This window comes from Coenobita brevimanus, chromosome 88 (genome assembly GCF_032717465.1).
Source record: "Coenobita brevimanus isolate Jiangsu-jjx chromosome 88, ASM3271746v2, whole genome shotgun sequence".
Taxonomy (NCBI): domain Eukaryota; kingdom Metazoa; phylum Arthropoda; class Malacostraca; order Decapoda; family Coenobitidae; genus Coenobita; species Coenobita brevimanus.
In genome coordinates, this window is record NC_137041.1 from 5,265,020 (window position 1) to 5,289,866 (window position 24,847).

Below are 24,847 nucleotides of genomic sequence, written 5' to 3' on the forward strand. Positions count from 1 at the left end.
GAAAGGGGGAGGGATTGTGTGGAAGGGAGGAAGAGTGGTAAGGAGGGGAAGATAGAGACGCAGTGTTATATCTTCTAGCGCTGCTATTCTGGTCACTGTTCTTCTTACCTCTCGCCTTGTATTCCTTCAAGTTACTGCGGGCACACATCACCTATCCAGCTATAGTATCTCCGCTTTTTTGTCCATGTCTATTGCAGGAGTAACTGAAACTCTCAGTATTTCATGTATGCAACCGATGAACTCTGGAACTGTTTATCTCACTCTGAATCCCATTACCTATGACCTCTGACCTTTTATAGGTGGTGTGTCCAGGCACCTCGAAATAACGAATCTTGAATCTGACTTTCTTTTATATTCATTTCCTTTGGAGGAACTTGCTTGTCGACTGTAGGCATTGGGTTCTTTTTTTTTTTTTTTACACAAAAAATAAAAACGAGGAAGGAGTGAGAGAGGAAGGGCATGCAGGTGACAAGATAGGATGCAGGATTAGTAAGTGAGATGCTGGGAGATGTAAGAAGGGTGAGAAGATTGGTAGGGGGAGAGAAGTGGTAAGAGTTAGGGTGTGGGAAGAAATGGAGGTGGTGAGGGTAGAGGAGGCATGTGGGGATCGTACATAGGTTCTCTGATTGCACACTTATCCTTTGTTTTGGTTCTGTAGGAAAAGGTGTGAGTTAAAGATAAGGTGGGGTATTCATAAACGTTCCTATGCCTAAATTTTGTACAAGACTGCATTTATTCTTCTATTTTCGCTCCTACAGCTTCCAAACACTGCACAACCAAACTACAGTGATTATTAATGTGAAAAAAAAAAAAAACGTGAATAAACGGTCTGTGGTAGTAGTTAACTGTTATGGAGACCTGCCTCTCATAGAAATTAGTAATAGTCTTTTATAAATACGAACGTAGGTCATCATGTTCCCCATCCCATCCTTCACCATACAAGGCGAGGCTATACAGTCGCTGTATTCCTTTTAGCCTATACAACTTGTGGGTTTTGTGGAAGGTGGTGACGACCATCATCCACTCATCATTTTGCTTATGTTTCTGACCTCCTTCATCCCTACTTCTCGCTCTTTCTTTCCTGTCAGTTTTTATTACTCTTCTTTCCACTTCAGGTAGCTCTGCACTGAATAACAAATCTAATGATTTTCAGTAACACAGGAAACCATTTACAATGATGGTTGGAAACAATATACCAGATCACTGATTGAAGTGGAGCCTAATATGGTGCCCCTGTTAACTGGCAAATGCGGCATCCACTCAGGAACCAAACTTCCGCACTGTTTCATGCGCCTCGCAATGGCTAGGCACTTTCATCCGCAAGGTAACATTGGTTCACAGGATGGCCCTGCAGGGGCCGTTGCTTGCTTGTGGTGGACGGATCTGCTCGGCCAGACAGACTGGGATTAATCAACATCAACAACGTCTTGGGTTTCAAAATACTGATACTGCAACTCGCGTGATTGTTACCGATATAGTTTACAGTAGAAAGACCTCAGTAAGTTTTTACATTTTCTAGTCAGCGTAAATTGTAAAGAAACTAATAAAGCGAGATTCCCTTCCACTTGATTCCTACTGATTATGTACGCAAAGCCTTGATATACTTTGACACAGCTTAGAGGCGCTGTGAAGGAAGTTATGAAGTAGTAATCCAGTCTGCTTGATTAATATTGATAAATTTAGCGTGACCTCAGACTTGTTGTCATAGTTTCGAGAAAATGACACGCATTTATCTCGTGACATTAATGTCACGAGATAAACGCGTGTCAAGAAGTAAGAAGCAACCTCTAAAACTGGCTGTGCAGCCCCGGTTGGTAATTACTGCACACATCTGGCATCTAAAGCTTTAAAAAAAAAAAAAAAAAAAAAAAAAAAAAAAAAAATTACTGTCCATAAACCACACAGGGGTCATTAAGACGGACAGTTTGTTCTTATTAAGCCCTGATGTCTCATGCAACGAACGAATTTACAATGTCACTACTGCATTCCTAGGTACACACAGACGGGTGAAGTTGATAGGTTTCAGGCTGAATGATTATTTTTAGTTAGTTTAGCAAGATGTTTACATTTTGTGACGCTGTTTCAAGTAGTTGTAGTAATTGTGGTATAGGCTTCAGCATTAGCATCATCATCGTCATCATTTGAACGTGAGCCTAGTGGCCTAGTGGACTGTAGGCTGAATTGTCCTTTGGTGGGACAGGAGGGAGCTGAGGGACGTTTGTGTAACCGGGCATCGGAGCCAGCCTGTTGTGTCTATGCCACCCCGTGAAGGCACTATATAGCACCACGCTGTTTCAGTACTTTGAAGCAACCGTTGACTATGACCACGACAGTCTGGGGTCGCTACCAGGCAAGAGATAAACCATAGTAGCAAGAGATATGGCTCATCATTATCTGCCTGGCGTTTACCTTTCTATTATATTATTATCGAACCGGTCAGACTCGTGGGTATATTTTGTTTCGCCTTTGTTCTCTTCACCCAGTTGTACGGCGTGGGACCTTGATATAACATCGACCGTTGCATGCCGTTGTCAGGGTGAAAATTGTGACATAGGAAATCTTGACATGCATCAGTGACCCTTGTGCAGGCGACTGACTTTAAGTGTTATTGGTCTTTTTCACCGTCTACATAATATTATAGTCGGCTTAATTTCGAATGACGGAACGAGGCCACTCTTACAACTTAAACACTAAATTATGATGGCGTAAACTTCCATTAACCTCAGGTGTGAAGTACGGAATGAGTCTCCTTCGTTCATGGTTAAATCGACGCACCCTCCCTCTGGCTACACCTGGCCATCATTTAAAGTAAAAGGGCTTAGAGATCTCCATCAGGTAAGAACAGGCGGATAAAGTAGATTGATTTCAGACTCTTCAGATGACAAAAAAAAAAAAAAAAAAAAAAAAAAAAAAAAAAAAAAAAAAAAAAAGTAGAAAGAATGAATCAAGCAAAAAGTAGGCGTCGTGGAAGTAAGTTTGGTAAGAGAGGATGGAGAGCCTTGTGTGGAAGCAAGAAAGGGGCGACTGCCTTCACCTGGTGGCGCGGCCTGGGTGTATTTGTATCAGTTACCCCTCGTGTATCTACGTTTTCTCTGAGGACGAGAGAGAGAGAGAGAGAGAGAGAGAGAGAGACAAACAGACAGACAGACAGAGTTTGTGTGTGTGTGTGTGTATTTGTGTATTTTTTTGCGCGCGCTTGTGTGTGTGTGTGTGTGTGTGTGTGTGTGTGTGTGTGTGTGTGATTTTATGAGGGAGAGAGGACCAACACCAATTAAAAAATCATCAGAAATGAACCCAAACCGAACCAGCCGAAACAAAACCCTCGACTCACCGTATCGGAACCCGGGTATAAGAAGTTACGTGAGGGAGTTAAATACGGGTTATGCAAGAGTGTGTTGTGGGAACGGCAGGTGTGGAGAGAGAGAGAGGGGGGGGGGATATGCATGGTGTGATCCTTAGAGACTAGCGTAAAAATACACTCACACCCCTTATCACCCCAACCCCTCCCCTCCCCCCTTCCCTCCACCTTCGCTCCCCTCCCTTCCCCTCCCCTCCCCCCTCATTCATATCTACCTCACCATCTACCACCTTGATCTTACCCCCACTCCTTCCCCTATCCGACACCCCTCACCCCTCACCCCTTCTCCCCCTTAATTACCTACCCCCTCCCCCTCTTTCTCCTACACCTCTTCAAATCCCGACATCTTCACAGTATAACACCGTCTTTCTCATTCCCCCTATTACCATCCCCTTCCTCTTATCACCATCCCTTCCCCCTAGCACCAACCCCTTCCCTCTGTCGCCATCCCATCCCTCTATCACCATCCCCTGCCTCTATCACCACCCTCTGCCCCTATCACCACCCCCTGCCCCTATCACCAACCCTTCCCTCTGTCACCACCCCCTCCCCCTATCACCATCCACTTCCCTGCCACCATACCCTTCCCCTGTAACCGCCTCCTTCCCTCTGTCACCACCCCCTCCCACTGTCGCCACCCCCTCCCCCTATCACCACCACTTCCTTCTTCTCCATCACCTTCCCCTCCCTGCCTCCCTGCACCCCCACCCCTTCTGTAACACCTGCGTCTCGATCCCCTACCTTGATTTTCCCCCATGCCGCGTCTCTCCTTTCCCTTTTCCCCCAACAGCACAACTAGGGACCTGGATATATCATTAGGAATTGCTGAGCATATTCTAGGGGGAAATTGGGATTTAGCAAAATATGATGGATTAAATTACTCTTGTGTGGTCGACAGGAACTGATCTAGGCCTTTTCCTTCACCCCTTCAATTTCCTATCACGTCATAGTAATAGGGACTTTGCTAGCGTGGGAGCTGTTACGGTTAGGTTGCGCTACTGCCTTGAAATCCACAGGGAGCCATATCACAATCTAAAATAGAATTTCTAGGCTATGTCTAGCTTCATGTTGTATGCCAACAGGGGTTTGGCTGCAGCGCTTGACATCTGGCAGGGGTGCATGCTAATCTTCGAAGACAGATAACAAAGACAACGCTTTGTCTGGTGCGTGTTTGAATTATCGTCTCTGTCACATTCCTCTGCATCTCCCCTCCCTTCTGCATTTTTCTCCTCCCCTCTCCACTTCCTCCATTCTCCCCTCCCCTCTCTTTCTCCTCCATTTTTCTCCTTCCCTCTCCTTTTCTTCCATTTTTCCCTCCCCACTTCTCTTCCCTCCTTTGATTCCATTTTTTCCTCCACTCTAATCTTCCCTCCTTTCCCCTCTTTCGCCCCGCCCCCAATCCTTCCTCTCATCCTCCTCCTTTCTGCCATTAAACTAATCGGGAGGACTTATAAACAAGGTGATCAAAGTCAGTCAGTCAGTCTCAGTCTCTCTCTCTCTCTCTCTCTCTCAGCATAATAAACCAACCAGCATTTACTTCTGTGCATAAGAATGTTTATATACACATCGTTCAGCTAAAGAAGTAAACACACCAGTAGTTTGTCTGTGTTATCCCCTAAATCCTCATCTCATTCCAAACAGCTCTTATACATTCGTCTATTTGTAACAATTTTTTATTCCTTCCTTGAGAATGTCTTTGTTCTGCCACATTCTTGGGGTCGCTTTTTCGTGGGCTTGTGTGGCGGGTCTCGGCATTTCTTGTCCAACTATTTATTTTGCCTTTATTTTGGGGTTCACGTGCTGTGTGCAGAAAATATTAACTGCAGCGCCTTTGTTGTTCGTTGACAAGATCCCTAACCTGTGTTTAGCTCAATTGATGGCCAAGTGTAGCTTAGTTGACTGGAAGGCCGATTTGACAATTGACCAAAGAGTCATAATTTTCACCTTATAACCAAAGTTCATCGGATTTCATGCAGCCACAGCTTAGTATTGAAGTTGTGGGACTGGCCCTTTTCCTTTAAGCAAAAATTAAACAAAAGCATCCAAGCCAGTATTCCGGGGGCTTGAATGGTGAGTGAATGGAAGCGTGGCCCATTGGACTGGGCAAAATTGGACTTTCTGGACATTGCTACTCCTCACCCTGCCCTAGGGTGGGAAAGGAGGTCCGGATGATGAGGGGGAGAAGCAGGAGGAGGAGAAGGAGGAGATTTATAGTCATTGCTTTTATTATTATTGTTATTATTATTATTATCATTATTATTATTATTATTATTAATGATGGTCCTCACACCGTCTCTCCTTTTTTTTTTTTTTTTTTTTTTTTTATGTGCCCGACTCTGGGCATAGGCTTCTCAGCCTGCTCCCAAGGCCCAGTAGCCCTCCTACATATCGTACACCTCTACATGTCACCACTTCGGCGCTAACACCCACCGTCCATATTGAATACATGCTAGGGCTGTGTCATACAGGACTGGTGTATTGGTATTAGCGGGGGTATTTTTACTACATGTCGGCGGGTCTTCTGGTAGATCGGTAAACTCTGCCGTAATGAAATTCAACTCCTTAAACTGTTCCCTGCACCAGCGGGGATTTGAACCTGGTTCCGGTAGGACCGCAAGCCACCTCTCTACCGATTGAGCGACCGCCTCAAGGGTTAACGTGTCGAGTGAACGACCAGAAACAGGTGCAAGGGAGCCTCCTAGGGCCACGAGAATACGACCCTCCTTGGTTTCCTTGCCAGAGACCACCCTGAAAAATGTACTGCACCTGATCTGGGAATTTAGCTAGTAACAAAAGCAACTTTTTTTTTTTTTTTTTTCTATCTGTGACTCATGACTCACACTTCACAGCCGATAATTATTTCGACTCCTACGATATCTCACCTTAATAATGTATGATCATGGGTTCACAAAAAGTTGGCATAGTCAAAATATCACTGTTGGTAGTTAGTTTTCCATGACGAATTATGACCATAGATGTGACTGAAGAGAATTAATTTCAGGTTAGCGCGAGAAGCCAGTGTGGTCATTGTGAAGTCATGATTCACTTTGCCCTCGAGGTTAAGGTGACATCTGACTCTTTTTGTCAGTTTCTCAGACTGTGTTGATAGACTGAGAGTTTTCTTACTGTTTATTGGTAAATTTTGTCTGTATCCACAATGATTACTTAAAGTGCTGGAAAGGGACGCCTGCATGTGATAGCACTGATATTTCTGGGCTGTGGAGCTGCCCTCAACTCCTCCGCTATCCCCCAAAGGAGGGTGGTGAACTGCAGAAGGACAACTTGAACCTGCATCAGGATCAGTCTAAATAACGTCTTATTTCTCGTTGTTCCTTGTTTAGTAATATCAGGCTAATCAAAGAATCCCGCGTAAAAGTCCCTCACCGAGCCACAAGCAAGGAGAGCTGGCCCGCACGCCTTGGTCCAGAAATAAGTGTGAGTAAACAGAGGATTGTATGTTTTGCAGTTAACGAGCTGTGGAAAAACTGAGGGTAAGGAGGTGACGGAAGTGATGTGTCTGTTCATGGGAGGCGCTGACAACACAGGATGTACCCGCCATGTGCAGAGTCTCGCCTAGTCTCCATCATATTTACCTTTATCATAATATTTATTTAATGGCGGATCCAGAGGGGGCTGAGGGATTTTGAGCCCCCCCCCCCCCCCGCCCCCGCCTCCCAAATGTCATTATGATACGAGTTAAAAATGGAGGTTTGTACGGGTAAGAATAATTTGAGGACACAGACACGACAAGAACAGAAGCACACAAGTGTACAAGGTTTCGGGATACTCACACACACACACACACACACACACACACACACACACACACACACACACACACACACACACACACACACACACACATACTTTCAGTTTACGCAGCCTTAATATATACACATAATGAGCAATAGCACCACCATGGCTTTAAGCTGCCGAGCCTAGAAAATTATAGACCTTTTTGAGAGAGAGAAGAGAGGTAGGAAGGTAGGTAGAAACGGGTGAAATGAAGAGAGAGGGAAGAGAAGTGGGGAGGGAATAGGGAGGAGGGGTAGACTGAGGCTGGGGAGGAGGGGAGGGGAGAGGAGCATTTGGAGGAGGAAATATGGGAAAGGAAAGGGAAATAAGGAAAAGAAGAGGGAACAGGGGAAAGGAAGGGGGAATAAGGGAAAGGATGAGGGAATAAAGGGAAGGAAGGGTGAATAGGGGAAAGGAAGAGGGAATCAGGGAATGGAAGTGGGAATAGGGGAAAAGAAAGGGAAAAGAAGAGGGAATAAGGGAAAGGAAAGGGGAATAAGGGAATGGAAGTGGGAATAAGGGAAAGGAAGTGGGAATAAGGGAAAAGAAGAGGGAATAAGGGAAAGGAGAGGGGAACAAGGGAATGGAAGGGGGAATAACGGAAAGGAAGGGGGAATAAGGGAAAGGAAGAGCGAATAAGGGGAAGGAAGGGGGAATGAGGGACAGAAGAGGGGATTAAAGGAGGTAGAGTGAATGAAGAAGTGGGAGTAAAGAAGAGGAGGAAATATGATTCAGTTTCTGCCTATTGACTGCACGGGGATCAGTACCAAGTCACAATCTACCCTTAGAATACGACCCTTAGCAGTTGATGTTACAGACAGATCCCTAATTAGACTGCTGAGTGAAGAAGGGTAAGGAATGAGTGGGGAAGTAGGGAGGAGAAATAGGGAACATTAGGGAATGGGGAGAAGGAGAAAGATAGATTGATAAGTATAAAGGTATAGATAGACAGAGATGGCTAGAATGGATAGATAGAGAGGGAGGGGGGGTGGAAGGCAGGAAGGGAGAGTCAAACACCCCAGCTGCAGATTGTTTTAAATTCCTGGTGTCACTTTATATATACTGACGCTGAGAGAGAGAGAGAGAGGCAGACAGACAGACATATAATTTTAGTGACTCTTAGTTTTGCGTTTTTTCATAATTTCCTGTCTCTTGTTCTTGCCCACTCCATTAAAACCATAAGAAAAAAAGAGTAGGATAATGATGATAATGACAATATGCACTTAACCTCTTCACTGTGACGGCATTTGTCGCATTTTTGCTGCTCCCAGACGATCTTATTTAGCTTAGGAATGCCCTTTAGTGGTGAAAGAATCAGTGGCGACTTTATTTAGCCCTGAAAGTTCGAAAAGTTTCTGTTAGGCTAATACGTCGCTTGGAGGTAACAAAAATATAGTAAAAATAATTACATCGTCTCACTGAAGGAGTTAAGATTGAACGCTATTAACTTGGAACTGTGTGTGTGTGTGTGTGTGTGTGTGTGTGTGTGTGTGTGTGTGTGTGTGTGTGTGTGTGTGTGTGTGTGCGTGCTTGCGTGCGCGCACTGGAACGGCTGGTTTGCTTACCCCTGACTTAGGTGGGGAGCTCCACTGCACACGTTCAAGCCGTGTTTAACGGGTTCTGAACTGCAATGAGTAACTAATCGTAGGACACAAGATTACCAGTTTTTGTCACTGGAGAAATGACCTACCCCACCCTATGCTTCACGTTAAGGTATAGGTGAGGCACTTTTTAGCGCAGGGGAGGAGTTTATATGGAAGTTTACGTTGATGTAGTAACTGTTTTGTGAGTGAAGTAATCTGTATTTGTCAGGGTGGAATGCTAGATAGGATGCGAACTTGTGTGAACGCCTGAAAAGACAAATTACTGCACCCTTGTAAAGTTCGACCTCAAATGGAACCGGACTTTGATCAGGAGGACTGGTAGACGTGTGAACTATGGACTTCACCATCAGAATCACCCAACAGATCTTTGTGGATCATTCATTCTTGGCTGCTATCCTAACGTCTTTAGTGGTACGCTCTCCAGACTGACTTAACCTGACGAAGATCCTAGCCACTTTCAACTCAATACTGGCAGACATTGGCAGTGTAGTTAGGCTGGTGGATCGATGTGACCTGTAGCCAAAGAGACTCATTCTCCCCATGGAAATTTATGCGACCACGACTTAGAACTCAGGCTGTGGAAGTGGCTCATTTCCATCATTTCAAACCAAACCATGTATAGTTTAAAAAATCCGTTGTTAGGATATACGGGCCACATACAGCACCGTATTTTTATTGTTATAGGAATCTTCTTAACACATGGTCTTTAGTAATTTATTATTTGTTAACTCTGCCCTACTAATATGGACATTGCTTGCCTCCGTAACATACAAGAGAATATTAAGCTTCCCTATTCCAGCTGACACCAGACGATTTTATTCAACTGAGAGTGAGTAAAAGAACCTAAGAGTGTGGAAGCACTAATGTTAATCCTCTTATGGTTGGAATATATAGATTTTATTTATTGATTTATTTATTTAAGAGCGAGTCACGGGAACCTGAAATTGTTAAACTATAATAGGAAAAATATATCGCTGAGGAAGAGGCGTTACAATATCCCCTAAGCCACCGAGGATACGGGATTCATAACATTATTTGTGTCACCGAATGTGATGTGTTGGCCGAACATTCCCTACCATCTCAGGCTCTTGCTTCCGTTTTCTTTGAAGGCTTTGTGGTTGGGAGAGGGGGAACTTTCTCAGAAGCATGCACCGTTTACCCCTTTAGCCCGATAAATCTCTCATAATCTTAAAATCGTTTGTCAGTAGCAAGAAAACATAGTGCCTCCGGTGGTCGGGTCAGTTGCGTGTACCCCTGCCCTGATATGTGCTCAATCCCATCCAGGGGCAGAAATTCAAGAGAGTGTTGTGATAGTACGTCCTTTCATGTGTACTCACGTGTTTGCATCCTACCGAAGTTTTCTCGATGACATGCAGACTTTCACCAGTACACTAACTCCCACGCAATTTCCACTTGCACTTCACCCCACACTAATTCCTTCTATACTTATACCCATGCATAAAGCGTTTTATGGTGACGAAACACTTCTCCAATTGTAGTGTGGTGTTTCCCAGCCCCACGCAACAGTTCGCCATCAGAATTCATCAAACTAACTAGTAAAGCTGCCCACCTAAGTCAGCTGTGTATTAAATAGTCGTTAGAATAGGCTACGTAAGAAGAGAATAAGGCAAATTATCGTATGAAAAGTGTGAATCCGGATCACTAATAAACCCTTCACTACGAAAGCAGTTGAAGCTGGATAAAGACATCTGGCAGTAACTAAGACTGAAGCATTAAGCACTGTACGCTTTTTATGAACACGGCCCAGGATACAGATTTGATAGTCCATTGCCCGAGACCCAGCCATCCTTCTAAGTACCTCACACTTCTACATGTCACCTCTTCGACGTTACTATTTAGCGTCCATTCTGAATACATGCTATCTCATTCAGAATTTTTGTGATGATATAACCAAGGCTGCTCCTACTACATGTCAGTAAATCGCATGGATATTCATAAACTGTACCGACGCTCATAACAGCCTATCCCAACCCCTGCTGCGGTTGCTATGGTTACAGCTTCCAACAGTTGCTATGGTTACGGCTCTCAAATCAGTTCTGTTCACAAGAAGCATAGCAAGAACAAGATGCACGCACACCTGGCGCTGATATACTCTGCACCTAACGACCCACGAGAGAGAGAGAGAGAGAGAGAGACGGACGAAGGAAAGGAACGCGGAAGGCGTCCCTCCCCCTCGTCATTTTTTTGTCTGTTTTCTATAAGCGACCTTAGCGTTGAGAGGAAATATGGCGGTAAAGCAAAACACTCTAAAAGTGACGCTTTTTCTCCCATTTCCACACCTCCACCATCAGCATCCATCTGCATCAACACCGACGGACTCGTGCGCGTGAAATATTCCCTCTTTTCTCTCTCTCTCTCTCTCTCTCTCTCTCTCTCTCTCTCTTTTTTTTTTTTTTTTTTTTTTTTTTTAACTCCTGAACCTCCGAAGAGAAAGCAAAATATTAACTCTCCATCAGTCTCCACTAACTGTGCTCAGAGCAAGTCGCATCCATCAACATGCTGTCCAACGCTTCGTTAGTGAGGCTAATTTATACTAACATACTGTCAGCTTGCCCAATACGTCCCTTGCTTAGATTAGTAATGCTTAAGGAATAGCCAGTGATGTAGTGTTTGAGGTAATTTAGTGGTATTACCCACCCTGGCAGAGATGGCGCCAACTTCACTGCATCTTTGGGCCTGGTTCTTGTATACATAACAGGCTGTCTGGCACCTCTTCCTTCTGCATATGGAACATACGTATTTTGTTTTATGCCATTTTAAATAACTGCATTATCAACATTATTGAGGCCTAAATAACACACAATACAGCATTAAGGTATCTAGCCTGGCACAAATTAACTCCCTACGGAAGAGGTGTTTAAGAAAAAACGGGGAAAAAAAACATATCCTCAGCAGATGAAGTTACTAACCTCGATTCGATATTATCATTTACTTGGCAGGTTTCGTAACGCCTCTTCCTTAGCGATTTATTTTGCATATATCATCCTGCATGTTACTGATGCAAACTGTGTCGATTTTAGAAAGTACAAGTATCAGACAAGGGAGGATGAAGGTGTAATAAGGAAACTAAATCGCCACGGAGGAATTGCCACGAAATCTCCCATGCCAACTTCTTCACGTCTCTATTTCTCTCCCCATGACTCATCCCTACCCTGATTGGCTGGGATGGCTGGCTTCTGATTGGCCCAATATTTAATGCATGTGTCCTGGCAGGCATGTGTTGGACTCTGAGTAAAATTAAGTAAGGATTAAATAGAAGACTTTGAGTAATCAGGGGTTCTTATGCAGTGCTAGAGCTCATCATTTTAAGTAAACGGATATTTCACCCTTTTGCAGCGTATGGTACTGTTCATTCATTCATTTTAAGTAGATAATGTTTGTCCTTTTGCAGCGTATGGTACTATTCATTCATTCAAGTAGATGATGTTTGTCCTATTGCAGCGTATGGTGTTATTCATTCATTCATTTTAAGTAGAAGCAGAATTTCGTTCTTTTGCAGCTTATGGTACTATTCATTCATTCATTTTAAGTAGACGGATAATTCACCCTCTTGCAGCTTATTTCCCGTAGCACAGTAACAGAATAAGACAATACCACGGCTTTCAGTTCTCTCCATACAACTTCTTCGTGACTAGCACTGTATTCTACTATTAATCTCTTACTACAGCTCAACAGTGACGGGGATATGGAAATTTTACTCCTTGTGAAAATGAAAATATAGTAAAGTTATAAAATTACCACACTCGCGGCCCCCTGTTGTCTACCTCCTATTAGCTAGTGAAACAGAGTACTAGAGTTGATCTGACCGTGAGAGGGTTAAGGGTACCATTAATAACACCCAGGCTCCTACGACTCACTCTCAGCTGAATAATATCGTCAGGTGTTGGCCATGTGGAGAGGATGGAGAGCGAGAGACTAACTAGGAGAGTGCATGCGAGTGAGGTGGAGTGAGTGAGAGGGAGGGGGAGACCGAGGATGAGATGGGGGGATGGAGAGGTAAATAAGAGAGGGGAGTATGAGCTAGGGGGCGGGTAGCAAAATGGCAGGGAACAGGGTGACATGGAGGCGATTTGTTGTAGCCACCCCCTGTGGGATTAAAGTGTCTGGCTATAAATAGATAGATAGTTATCTGGAATACGATGCTAGATTTGTCACGACCATGAGAGGGTCAATTTCGTACCCTAGATATATTAAGAGCGTTTTAATTATTATTTTCCAAAATGTAGTGAAATGCAACTGTTCTCTCTCTCTCTCTCTCTCTCTCTCTCTCTGCTTTGCATCCACTTCCACTTCTCTTCACCTCCGTTTTCTTTAACCTGATTTTTGCCCCAACTCAGGTATTTATCAGGTACACCAAAACTTGATTCATTCTTAAGGACTTCGCTCCCCGTCCACATTCTATTATCCCTTTTCCTCTCCTATCCCTTTTTACGCTGCCTTACTTGAGACAGAGAGAGACAGACAGACAGAGACAGAGAGAGAGAGAGGAAGGGAGGGAGGGAGGAGGGAAGGGGGTTAGAAAGGTAAACTATTTCCGTCTCTCCAGCAAGCCTCCACCAACACAGCTATTTCCATCCCCAGCATGTAATGGCTCTAGGAACAGTGCGTCACCCGTAGCCACACCAGTACCCAAACACCTCATTCTAGAACCACTGTGACTCGGTTCACTTTGACTTGGCCTATAATTGCCGTCTCTCCACCTGAGCCAAGTTTAGGTGCAAGGTACGGCAATCAGCCTCTTTAGCACGTTCAGTCCGATGACACCTTTTTTTTTTTACCTCATTTTTTTATAGACTTTTTCGAACTGTAGTGGTTAGGTGTTGCCCCATCATCGTCATCATCATCATCATCATCGTCCTCGTCGTCATCATCATCATCATCATCATGACGTTTTCCATCTAAGCTGGGTGAGGTAGGATTCACTGAGCAAGAAAACGCGTGATAGAGGGAGAACTATCAGAATCGTGCCCAATTAAATGGGTTGATTCACTCTCCATTCTAACCTCACAGAATCCTGACTACCTCGCAGGCATAAACATCGTCACTTACGGGCTTCATAATTACCCATCAGCTGAAATAAATCCGACGACTATCACATCACTGGGGAAGAAAAAACTGTCATACATTATCCACTGTCAGTTCCCAAGCCTCATCAACGTGCATATCTCACTTTCTCACACACTCATTTACCATACCACACCTCTTCTCACCTTCATGCTCGCTCAGATACACCTGGTTTACCACCCTATTCACACCCATTCTCTCTATAAGGCCAGACAATCTTAACACACTCTTTAACTATGGTGTCTACAGACTTCATTACTCCACATCTGTAACGAATTAGTATTTCTTATCCTGCCCGTTTTCCACGCTCCACACACATTCCTCATTAACTGATTTCCACTGCTCTCATCGAGACGTTTCATTTTCATACAACACCAAAGACTAACACCTGATGTTAATTTAGGCACTAAAACCTCTTCATGCAAGCCTCTCGCAGCTGCCATACTCAGACCTTTGCTTCTTATCAAAGGCTTCACAGCACCACCCATTTTCCTTGTCTGTTACTCTGCCTTCTGTATCTTGTGTCCATTTACCTCCCTTCTGTGTCATTGCACCCACCCACCCACCTACACACCCACACACCCACCCATCTAAACACCCACACCCACCAACTCACACACACACACACCCAACACACACACACACACACACACACACACACACACACACACACACACACACACACACACACACGTTGACCAGCCATGGGCTGGGAACAACACAAAACCTTGTCTCACTCTAACACTCATCTGAGGCCACTCTGTTAGGTGCCTGCCCACCCTAACACAGGTTTCAGTACCAGCATAGAAACTCTTTAACTGCATTCGACAGTTTTCCATGCACACCATACATGCGTAGAACCTTCCATAACCCGTGTCTGCTTTGTTGTACGTTTTTTTTTTTTCTCCAAATCCTTAAAAGTCACAAGTGCTACATAATCCTTTTCACGGGCTGTTTCTACAATCTGTGTCACTGCAATATTTGTTCCACACGTTCCCTACATCTAAAGCCACCTTGTTCGTCACTGACCGGACCTTCTGATATATACCTTACTTTCTCTATGATAGTCTTCCTTACATCTTCCTAAAGTTCTTAACAGACTTAAATCACTATCATTTTAGCGTCAGCTATCCCTTTTTCATGTATAAGGGTACAGTCACAGCCTTCTTCCATTCTACTGGTACAGTTCCACTCATCCTAACGTTCTTACGTATATCCTAGAAACACTTCATTCCATTGTTTCTGCTACACCTGATCATATGCGCATACACATCATAAACACCCGCCGCCTGTCCATTCTTCAGTCCCATCACAGCATTCTTCATCTAGGGACCTGGACGTAAATTTTATTGTTTCGTGGAGTATTCTAGGCGAAAATTGTGACTTAGTAATAACTGATTTTCTGCGTTAATGATCCTCGCACAGTCGATACGCCTTAATCCTTAGTCTCATTCTTCCCCTTCCTCCCACACCCCTTCCCCCCCCTCTCCTTCCACCTCCACATACACCTCCAAATCCACCTCCTCCTTCTCCACCTCCAAATCCACTGCCTTGTTCTCCTCCACCTCCTTCCTTTCTTCTCCCATTCCTTCTCCATATATTTTTCTCCCCAGCAAATAGTTTCGTCAGTATGCCTCTTGTTGCGTCTATTTCCTGTGTGTATCTCTCATCCTGTCTTTCCTCTCCTTTTCCTCAGTTATCCCTCCCTTACTTAAGCCACGCTCCATTTTCTCTTCCTCCAGTTCGGTACCCCTCCACCCTCCCTATTCACCCAACCCTATGTCCTCCCCCTCCTCCATCCCCACCACCCAGCTCTGTTTCCTCCCCTTCCTCCATCCCCCTCCACCTAGCCTTCCCACCTCCCTTCCTCCGTGCCTACCCTTCACCCCTCACTTGCCCTCCACCCTCCTTCCTCCCTCCCCTCCAGTACTCATCCACCTACCCCTTACCTCCCAGCCCTTCTCCCTTTTCCCTCCGTGTCACTCCTCTTTCCCCTCGCTTCATTTTTTTTACCCTTTTCCCATCGTTTATACCCCTCTCTCGTCACCCTTTCCTCCTTCCCCTCTTTTCCCTTCTCTTTATTCCCAGTCACATCCTTTCCTCTTGTCCTCCCCTCTCCCTGTTTTCCTTCATTTTATCTCCTCTTCCTGTCCCCTCACTCCATCTTCCTTCCATTTTCCTCCCTCCATCTCATTTTCTCTTTCCTCCATTCATCTCCACTCATTCTCTTTCCTCTTCATATTCTCCCTCCATCTCCCCGCCTTCTCTTTCCATCTCGCTTTCAGCAATCTCACTTTTAAGCATCAAAGACTCATTTTCCTTCATTACCCACTACTGTCTGCCTCCACCTACCCCTGTCTTTGAAGAGTAAACGAGTTGTGGTCCATATATAATGCTGCTCTGGGGTTCCTTCTCGTCTCTTTTTGGGACAGCACAGTCAGCGTTATCAATGTCTATCCTGCATTATATAATCATTTCCTATTGCACTGCCACACCCACGCCCACACCGGCAGACTGAGCCGTCCGCACAAAACATAAGATACTGCCAAGTGAATTTTTGCTAGAGTGCTGTTTACGGATCATCCTGTTTTTTAATCCATATTCACTGATTTAGATGACGTCATTATTCAACAAAAGAAGTCTCCCCCAAACACCGAAAATGGGAGCAAATTCGTTTTCTCTGTGAAATCGAGTGCGAACAAACACTAAACAGTTATCTTTACTCCACCTCCACCCCACATCTCCACTAGTTCACCTTCCTCTCACCTCCCTCACTCCCTCTTAACTATTCTCCCTTCCCCCACTCCATCTCTTTCCCTTAGCCTCCCCCTCCCCTCCACCCCTCGTTTACACTCGCCCACCATCTTATATTTCTTCCTCCAAGCTTCCTCCACATCTTGTCTTTGTCTGTAAGCCATAGAATAGATACGCAAGTTATAACCTATACAATAAGCAGCCTCGAAAGAATCAATAGGTCTGTTGCTGTTTGTTTTCCTTCGTACTTCTTCATGCTCCTTCGTAGATTTCCCTCTGATCCCCCTCACACCTTCCAGCATTTCCCCCACTTCCCCCAGTCCACCTCCCTTTTACCTCCCCCCGCTTTCCCTCATATCTCCACACCCCCTCACATTCCCACCTCTAATCCCACCATTCCCCACCATCACTCCACCTCTCTTCCCCTCTCCCCTTCTCCACTCCAACATTTCTTGTTGTCGTCTCCCCATTCCACCCCCCTCTCACCCCCCCACCCTCCCTAACACCATCTCCATCTCACATTCCCCCTTCTTCCCCCAACCCTCCCCCCAACAAACCCACAGCCCTGCCTCGCCCCGCCTTGCCCCGCCCTGCCCCGCCCTGCCCCGCCCTGCCCTTTCTTCTCAGTCAGGTCTTAGGGCTTGTCGCATCCACACGTAGCCTAAACCTTCACGGCACCACTCAAGGTGAGCTGCCGTCTGCTGCTGATAGACCGACGTGGCTGTAGCTGTGGTAGGCGGTGGCTGTTGTAGTTGTGGTGGCAGGTGGTTGTTGCGGTTGTGGTGGACAGTGGATATGATGGTAGTTGTGGTTGGCGGTGATGGATATGGTAATTTGTATTAAATGATGAGTTAATACAATGAATGTAATGGATGATGATACTTTGTGTTGAGTGATGACAGGAATTATCATTGCGATAAAAGGTTCATGAGTTAAAAACTATTGGCAAAGATGCTGGGATTAGTAAATGTTGGAATTACCGTCAGAACAGTGTCATAATAATAAACTTTAATGTGCGGGAACATCACTGCAACTCGGCGTGTCTGTTCACCCGCTTATTATTAACTAGCTCACCACATTTCTAATTTTTGATAAACGACATCTTACCTAAAAGCTGCTGATACTCTAGAATAAGGACAACCCTCTGGCAGTAGCTTTGGCTTAATTCAGTAACGTCCCCTCAGGAAAAGATGCACACAGAACCAGTTTTCACGGTTTAAGTGAACCAAAGAAATGTGTCCTGCATTTTCATTTATCTGACCTTGCTGTATCCCCATCGTTAGGTATTTATTCAGGCCAACAGCAGATGATTATATTCAACTGATTGAAATAGCAGCAGGGAAGAGTCTGAGATAGAGATGTGTCAGGTTACATGTGGAGACACACCAGTGTAAGGGCTGGGCGGGGCCCCTGGCACTGTGCCCTCACTACACATCTTACTTCACCCCCTTCAGTACTGTGTTTTTTCATTTTATTTTTGCTATTTCCCGTTTTTACTCAACTCACGATAGAGTTTTCAAACTGAAGGAAATAGATATAGCCTTCACTGACTGGTTCGCTAATAGAAGTCATTCCGTAACTGAATGAAATCGTATGGAAGTACCAAGAAAAAACGTTCTCGTGGTGAAGGAGTTAAGAGGTTTTATGGCACCTCTTCCTTGGCGAATTTGAAGTACATGTTGCACCTTAATTTTCTCTTATGTTATTATTTTTTTAATGCGAGGAAGAAGGAACCAAAGGCCACGAGCCCAAGATAACTGTTCCTTCCAAGAGAAAAACAAAATACTGCTTACAGAACATGCAAGACAATAATAACATCTATGACCCTATCAGAAATTATTTGGCGTGCAAAATGTGCTTCAAGCCCTCAAAAAATATATATATATATATATCTCTCTCCGATAAAAAAATAAATAAAAAAAAGTTGAAATTTTGCCTTGAAGCTTTAATTCCTTCAATCCAATGACGTATATTTGTACTTACTTTTGCAACCCCCGGACGCATTGGTTAACTTCAGAGAAACCGTCTATAGTGACGGGGGTAGAAACAGTGTCCATTAACCATTCACAACCTGATTTTTCTCTTTAAGCTGAGTCAAATCGTCTGAGTGTAGCAAGAATGATAAAAACAGCGTCATTACATTGAAGGGGTTGAAGATTTTGAGGTCTGTGTGAATGATTGTATTGCTCCCTTCACTGAGTGCCTCATTAGACTGTCCCGTATTTTGTGTACTGTTCTTGTTTCCTGGATCCTGCCGACTCCATTTTTAACACAGGGAATGAGGATGCAATGAGGGTGATGGTGGTGGTGATGATGATGATGATGATGATGATGATGGTGACTGACATGGGATATCATAACCGTCAGAAATAAAGCCATGGTCAGTATCACAGTGGTCCCCCATCCTCACCACAGGAGGAAAGGAGGGAAGGAGGGCACTGGCAGTGTCAAGTTCCTCATTCCTTTGCTGGAATCGCACCTGTTAAGGGGGAAAATCTGTATGATAAGTTTAAAGTTCGACTTCTGTTTGATAAACAGTATCATTCTGAATATTCTTATGTAACTAACATTCTCCTCTCCATTTGTTTAGTTACATTTGAAGACTTGTATGTACCGCATTGCATGTACTGTAGCGGTCGCTTGCACTCGCCTGACAAGGGCGAGTAGCTGTACTGTACACATTTCTAGCCGTGTTATATGGGTTTTGAAGAGCAGCTGATCCGTAGAATGGAAGAGCACCTTTTTCTGTCACTAGGGAAGTGACCTTCCCCCACCCAATGCTTTATGTGCGGGGTAATAGGCGTAGAAGGATTTTAGAGCGCCTAGTGTCAAGCGTATATACAACTGTATGTCTCTGGTGCGGTTGCGGAAATGAGAATCTCTTTATGTAATTTACAACACCAAAACAGAGTGCCCATTCTCGTATGACCACCCTCGGACAGACTAGAACACAGACCAAGAGGTTTGGGAGACACACACTCCTCCACCTCCACCATCGGAGGCTTAGAACGTAAATATAGGAGTGCTTAGAAAGGCAAGGATAGGAGAACTCCATTGGCTCGTTGTGCTCGCGAGGGCGCTTGCCATGCCAACGGCATGACGGCTGTACTGCCACCTGCTACGGCAAAGCCGTTGCAGGAAAGTGTAAGTGGCCAAAACAACTCTTCACAGCACCTCTCTCTCTCTCTCTCTCTCTCTCTCTCTCCACACACACACACACACACATCAAATAATATATATAAAGTAAAATTAGTTTCTCAACGTCTTCAAAACTCTACGCGTCCTACTATCCACATTTACCTAGCTTAGCCATCACAGGAGCACAAAAGTGGCCGAATCAGTCGCTCAGAGGACACCAGTCTGGTCCTGACTATGAAGACAGAGACAGACAGACAGACAGACTGACTGACAGACAGGCAGGCAGGCAGGCAAGTAAACAGACAGACAGACATACTATACATAAATACATGCAAACAAATATGCAGGCTCAGCACCAATAGTACAGCTGATAATATTTAGGAGTATCTGGAGGGAAAATAAGACTGTTACTTGGAGATGGGACAGACATAAATAGGGAACATAATTACCACAGTTAGCAACGATTCTGCATTTCATTATTATATGCCCGCAACCGTAGACGATTGTTTCAGCTTAAAGAAATTGCAAGTGCCTGTCACCATCTTGCCTTCTTAGGATCGTGGGGGCACTGGGCTAAGTTACAGTAGTCCAGAACATTTAAGGGCAGGAGACGGACCAACGCCCATGGTGACGTTTTACATAACAGACAAAACTCTGCTCTCTTCTGATACTCGAAATGTAGCGTGTAAGACGTGGCCCTTTTCGACCCGATAGCTGTACTACCAGACCACCAGGCTTAAAGGCGACCTCTTAATGAGGGCGCCAAAAAATAATATGATCATGATTAGGGCACGTCTTTCACAGAAAAAAAAAATGAGACAGACAGCTAAGATAACGGAGTGCCAACACAGAACTGCAGTGAGAGGATGAGATAGGCCAGGGACCAAACAGGGGGAAGACATCCGTAAAAAGGCCTGACCAGGATGGCACAAGTTAACACCCAGTAGGCCACAAAGAAGGGAGTCTGATGAGGCCTTTGTCTTGCAGTGGATTGACATAGATTGATGATGGTTATTGTTATAAAGACTATATTATTATTATTATTATTATTATTATTATTATTATTATTATTATTATTATTATTATTTCTTTGGCTGTACGAATGTTTAACTGCAGTCAGCCGTCATGGGTCTGTGCAAGAGTGATGGGTTAACCTAATCTCTGCACTGGCACTTCACTTACTTGAACACTTTCACCTTCACCCACCCACATCCACTCCACCACCGGAGCACCCCACCCCACCTCACACCACCGTCTGTGAGATCAGATGTTGAATTGGATATATGATGGTATAACATAATCTTCTCCATTTCCTACCACACCCATACTCCTCCTAACACACCCCATCCATACCACCCACACCCATACCACAACCCAATCCACCCCAATTTGCACCAACACCCACACCTTCACCCTCACCCCTCACCACCCCACCCTGCCCACACCAACACCGACATACCCCCCACCCCCATTTCACCCCTCCTGCATCACCCGCACGCCCACCTCACCTCCATGCCACCCACACCCCACCCTCAACCTCATTCACACCATTCCACACCATCCCACTCTACCAACACACCACCCCCACCCCACTCTGCCATCAGCTCTTACCCTTATTTAGAGCTCTTGGTTTGTCACTGGCCTTGTCTCGTACACTCTCACTTGTAGCACACACTTCCTTGATGCTGTAGACACATTTAGGTAGTTTATGCAGGCCGATATGAGGCGATTTTGTTCGAATGAGAGAGAGAGAGAATAGTAGAATGGTATCTTTTTGCCTTAAACATTTATTGATCTCTTCTGTTTTTTCTCTCATTTTTCCTGGGTGGTATGCTTGTAGGCTTAGGAGGCTCCCTTACACCTCGTCCTATGCAGAAGTGAACTGGAAATGAAGGGTCAGGGATTCATCTAAGCCCGCGAGAATGAGCCCCCATAGTCGGTCTGCTTTCACCTGATGGAACTGGGCTAATTTCGCATCTTATATCAACTTGCATACAAAATCACGGTTTCACGAAATTCGATGAACCTTAGTCATTAGGTCGGAATGACTCTCCTTGGTTACTAGTCAAACTGATCCTCCCGCCTACTACACTTGACTGAAATGGACTTGAGATCTTTGTGAGGTTAGAATAAATGCGTTGTTGTTGGTTTGCTGTCATCCACGTTTGTCGTCCATAATTTTAACTCTTTTTGCTTTCATCTGTCGTTCATTATCCTCTGTTTTCCACTGTCATCTGCCTTCCCTCCCTCCTGTTTGTTCCCTTCCCTCGTCCACTACTATATCGTCTCACCAGACATATCCAAACCAAGGCAAGCCAAACCATATCAAGCCAAACAGAGTCAAATTAAACCAAACCAAAACAAACCAAATCAAGCCAAGCTAAACCAAACCAAACCGAGCCAAATCAAGGCAAACCAAGACAAACAAAACCAAACCAGACCAAATTAAACGAAAAAGTCCATATCAGTATAAACAAAACAAAATCAAACTAAACCAAACCAAATCAAACCAAACCAAACCAATCAAATTAAACCAAACCAAGACACCTAAACTAATCTAACCATACCAAACCAGCCCATCCCAACCTAACCCAAACAGCACCATACCAAACTAAACCAGATTAGACCTACCCTAGTCTAGTCAGTCTTAACCGAACGTAATCAGACCTACCTTAATCTCAACTAACCTGGCACCTGATATGACCTAACATGTCTATCTCACCCACTTATTCACCCACCAACTCACCCATCCACCCATTGAATACCATCTCCTCCTCCCGTTCGTTTTTTTTTTTCTTGTGTGTGTGTGTGTGTGTGTGTGTGTGTGTGTGTGTGTGTGTGTGTGTGTGTGTGCGTGTGTGTCCGACTCTGGTAAAGCCTTCTGTTCCCTGAGGTCTAGCAGTCCTAGGTGTCATACTTCATTACGTATCACCATTTCGGCGCTAATACCAACCGTCCATAACGAATACATGCAAAACTGGTTATTCAGGACTAATGTAATGGTAATAAGGAGGGTATTTTTGTAACATTTAGGACGGGTATTGTGGAAGAGCAATACAGTTTAGCGTAATTCACATCGTCAAAGCACTCCCTCCGCCAGCCCAGGATCGAACTCCCGGCCTTTCAAACAGCAGCCAACTCCTCTAACCACTGGGCCACAGCTTCCCCAACCACCAGCACCACCTACCCACGTACACGCTATATCTGTCCCCCACACCTCCCACCTAACCACTTCCTCATCCACTTTTCACACATTTATCTCGTCTGTCCCCCACCTGCCCCACTCCAGTCCCACCTCTTACCCTTTATGTATTATATTCTCTCTCTCTCTCTCTCTCTCCCCTCATTTCTCTTCCTTCCACTTACCTTCCTCCTCTCTCTTTTCCTCTTCCTACTTCTCTTGCTCCCCTCCTCCTTCTCCCCCCTTTCCTCTTTTTCTTCTTACCCTTCCCCCCCTCTTCACCATTCGCTGCCATCTACTACCCGGAGAGAGAGAGAGAGAGAGAGAGAGAGAGAGAGAGAGAGAGAAGTTTACAGCGCCAACCCCCTCTCTTCCGCACACATCTAGGCCATAAGAGAATTAGGCTTGTCTGTTTGTTTTTGTCTGTCTGTCTTCATGTTCTCTCTCTCTCTCTCTCTCTCTCTCTCTCTCTCTCTCTCTCTCTCTCTCTCTTCTTGTTTGTCTGTTTGTCTATATTTTCCTTACATGTGTCTTTCTGTCATCCTACCTTTCTGTGTATCCACATATGATTTAAAGAAGGGGTTGGCTTTACTGGCACACTGTATTGAGCTTCATAAAGTAATGTAATTGTAGCATAAATAAAATACAAATTAGTTATATTTCTAAGTATCTACGAAATCCCTCACCCTTCCAATTATACTGTATATGTATGAAAAATAAAAATAAAAAATCTCTCCAAGGCGTGTAAAATCGTCCGGGGTTCCGAAGATAAACACAACTGACTGGAACCGCTTAAGGCCAGTCGCGTAACCCGATGATGGCGTGTACTCGCTTTAGGAACGTGGCCTGGGTTTAGACCTGAGAGGCGCAACGGGCTGCGATGGTGAGAAGTGGTGGTGGGGGAGACGGGTGGTGAGGGGAGGGAAAGAGGGAGGGAGAAAAAGAGGGAGAAGGAGGAAGGGTAAGGGATGGGGAGGGAGGGAGAAGGAGGAGGGTAAGGCATGGGAAGGCGAATGAGAGGTTTGGGAACAGGGATGGAAAGGAGGGGCTTAAGTAAGGGACGGGAGGGGAGAGAGAGAGGGAGAGGGAGGGGAGATGAGAAGGTGAGGGTAAGGAGCAATGAAGAAGAAGGGAGGAAATAAGTGTAAGGGATGAAAAGGAAGAGACAGGAGAAGAGATATAAAAAAGAGGAAAGAAGAGGAAGCAGTAGAATGAAGAGAAAAGGTGAATGAGGAAGGGTAAGGACTGGAATAGAGGGGAGAAGAGAAGAGCAAGAAGGGAGAGGGAGAAAGAGAAGGGAGAAGATGGGTGGGAGGGGTGCTGGAGGAAGGGTGTGGTCTAGGGAGGGAAGGAGGAGAAGGAGAGGAGAAAGGAAGAGAAGTGGATGATGGGGACAGAATGGAGAAAATAAGGGAGGATAAGAAGGGAAGGGAGAAGAGGAGAGGAGAGGAGTTGAAAGAGATGGTAGAGGGAAGTGAGATGAGGGAGAGAGTGTAATGAAGGGGGCGAGTGGGGAATATAGAAAGGGGCAAAGCGGAGGGGAAGGAGTGGGATATGGTGGGAAAAGGGGGGGGGAGAGAAGGGAGATAACAGGGGGAAGGGGAGGTGCAGGAAAGAGAGACAAGGGATAGGGAGTGAGATGATGAGAGTGGGGTGAGGGGAGGAGGAGGAGGAGGAAGGTAAATAAAGGAAGAGAAGGAGGAGGAGAGTAAAGTAAGGAGGAGGAAGGGAAGGGAAGAGAAGAGAAAAAAAACGAATGTGGAAAAACACTGAGGAGGGGGAAGGAGGAGGGGAGGGAAGTTATATTTGATGGAGGTTGGGGTGGGACGGAATGCAAGGATAATGGGCCATGGGTTAGTTCCTCTCTCACTTCCTTGTTCTTCTCTTCATTCAGCCTCTCCTCTCTTCTCCTCCCTTCATCTTTCTTCCTCC

At 45.0% G+C, this 24,847-nt stretch overlaps 1 protein-coding gene across 1 annotated transcript in view; it reads left to right on the forward strand.

Moving 5' to 3' along the window:
- Positions 1–17,173: 17,173 nt before the first annotated feature.
- The window catches only part of LOC145411171 (uncharacterized), a 30,704-nt gene continuing 23,030 nt past the window's right edge, over positions 17,174–24,847 (forward strand). The window contains exon 1 of the mRNA XM_080281226.1: positions 17,174–17,282. The gene's annotated coding sequence lies outside the window, so the exon portion shown is untranslated. The remainder of the gene's footprint in view (positions 17,283–24,847) is intronic.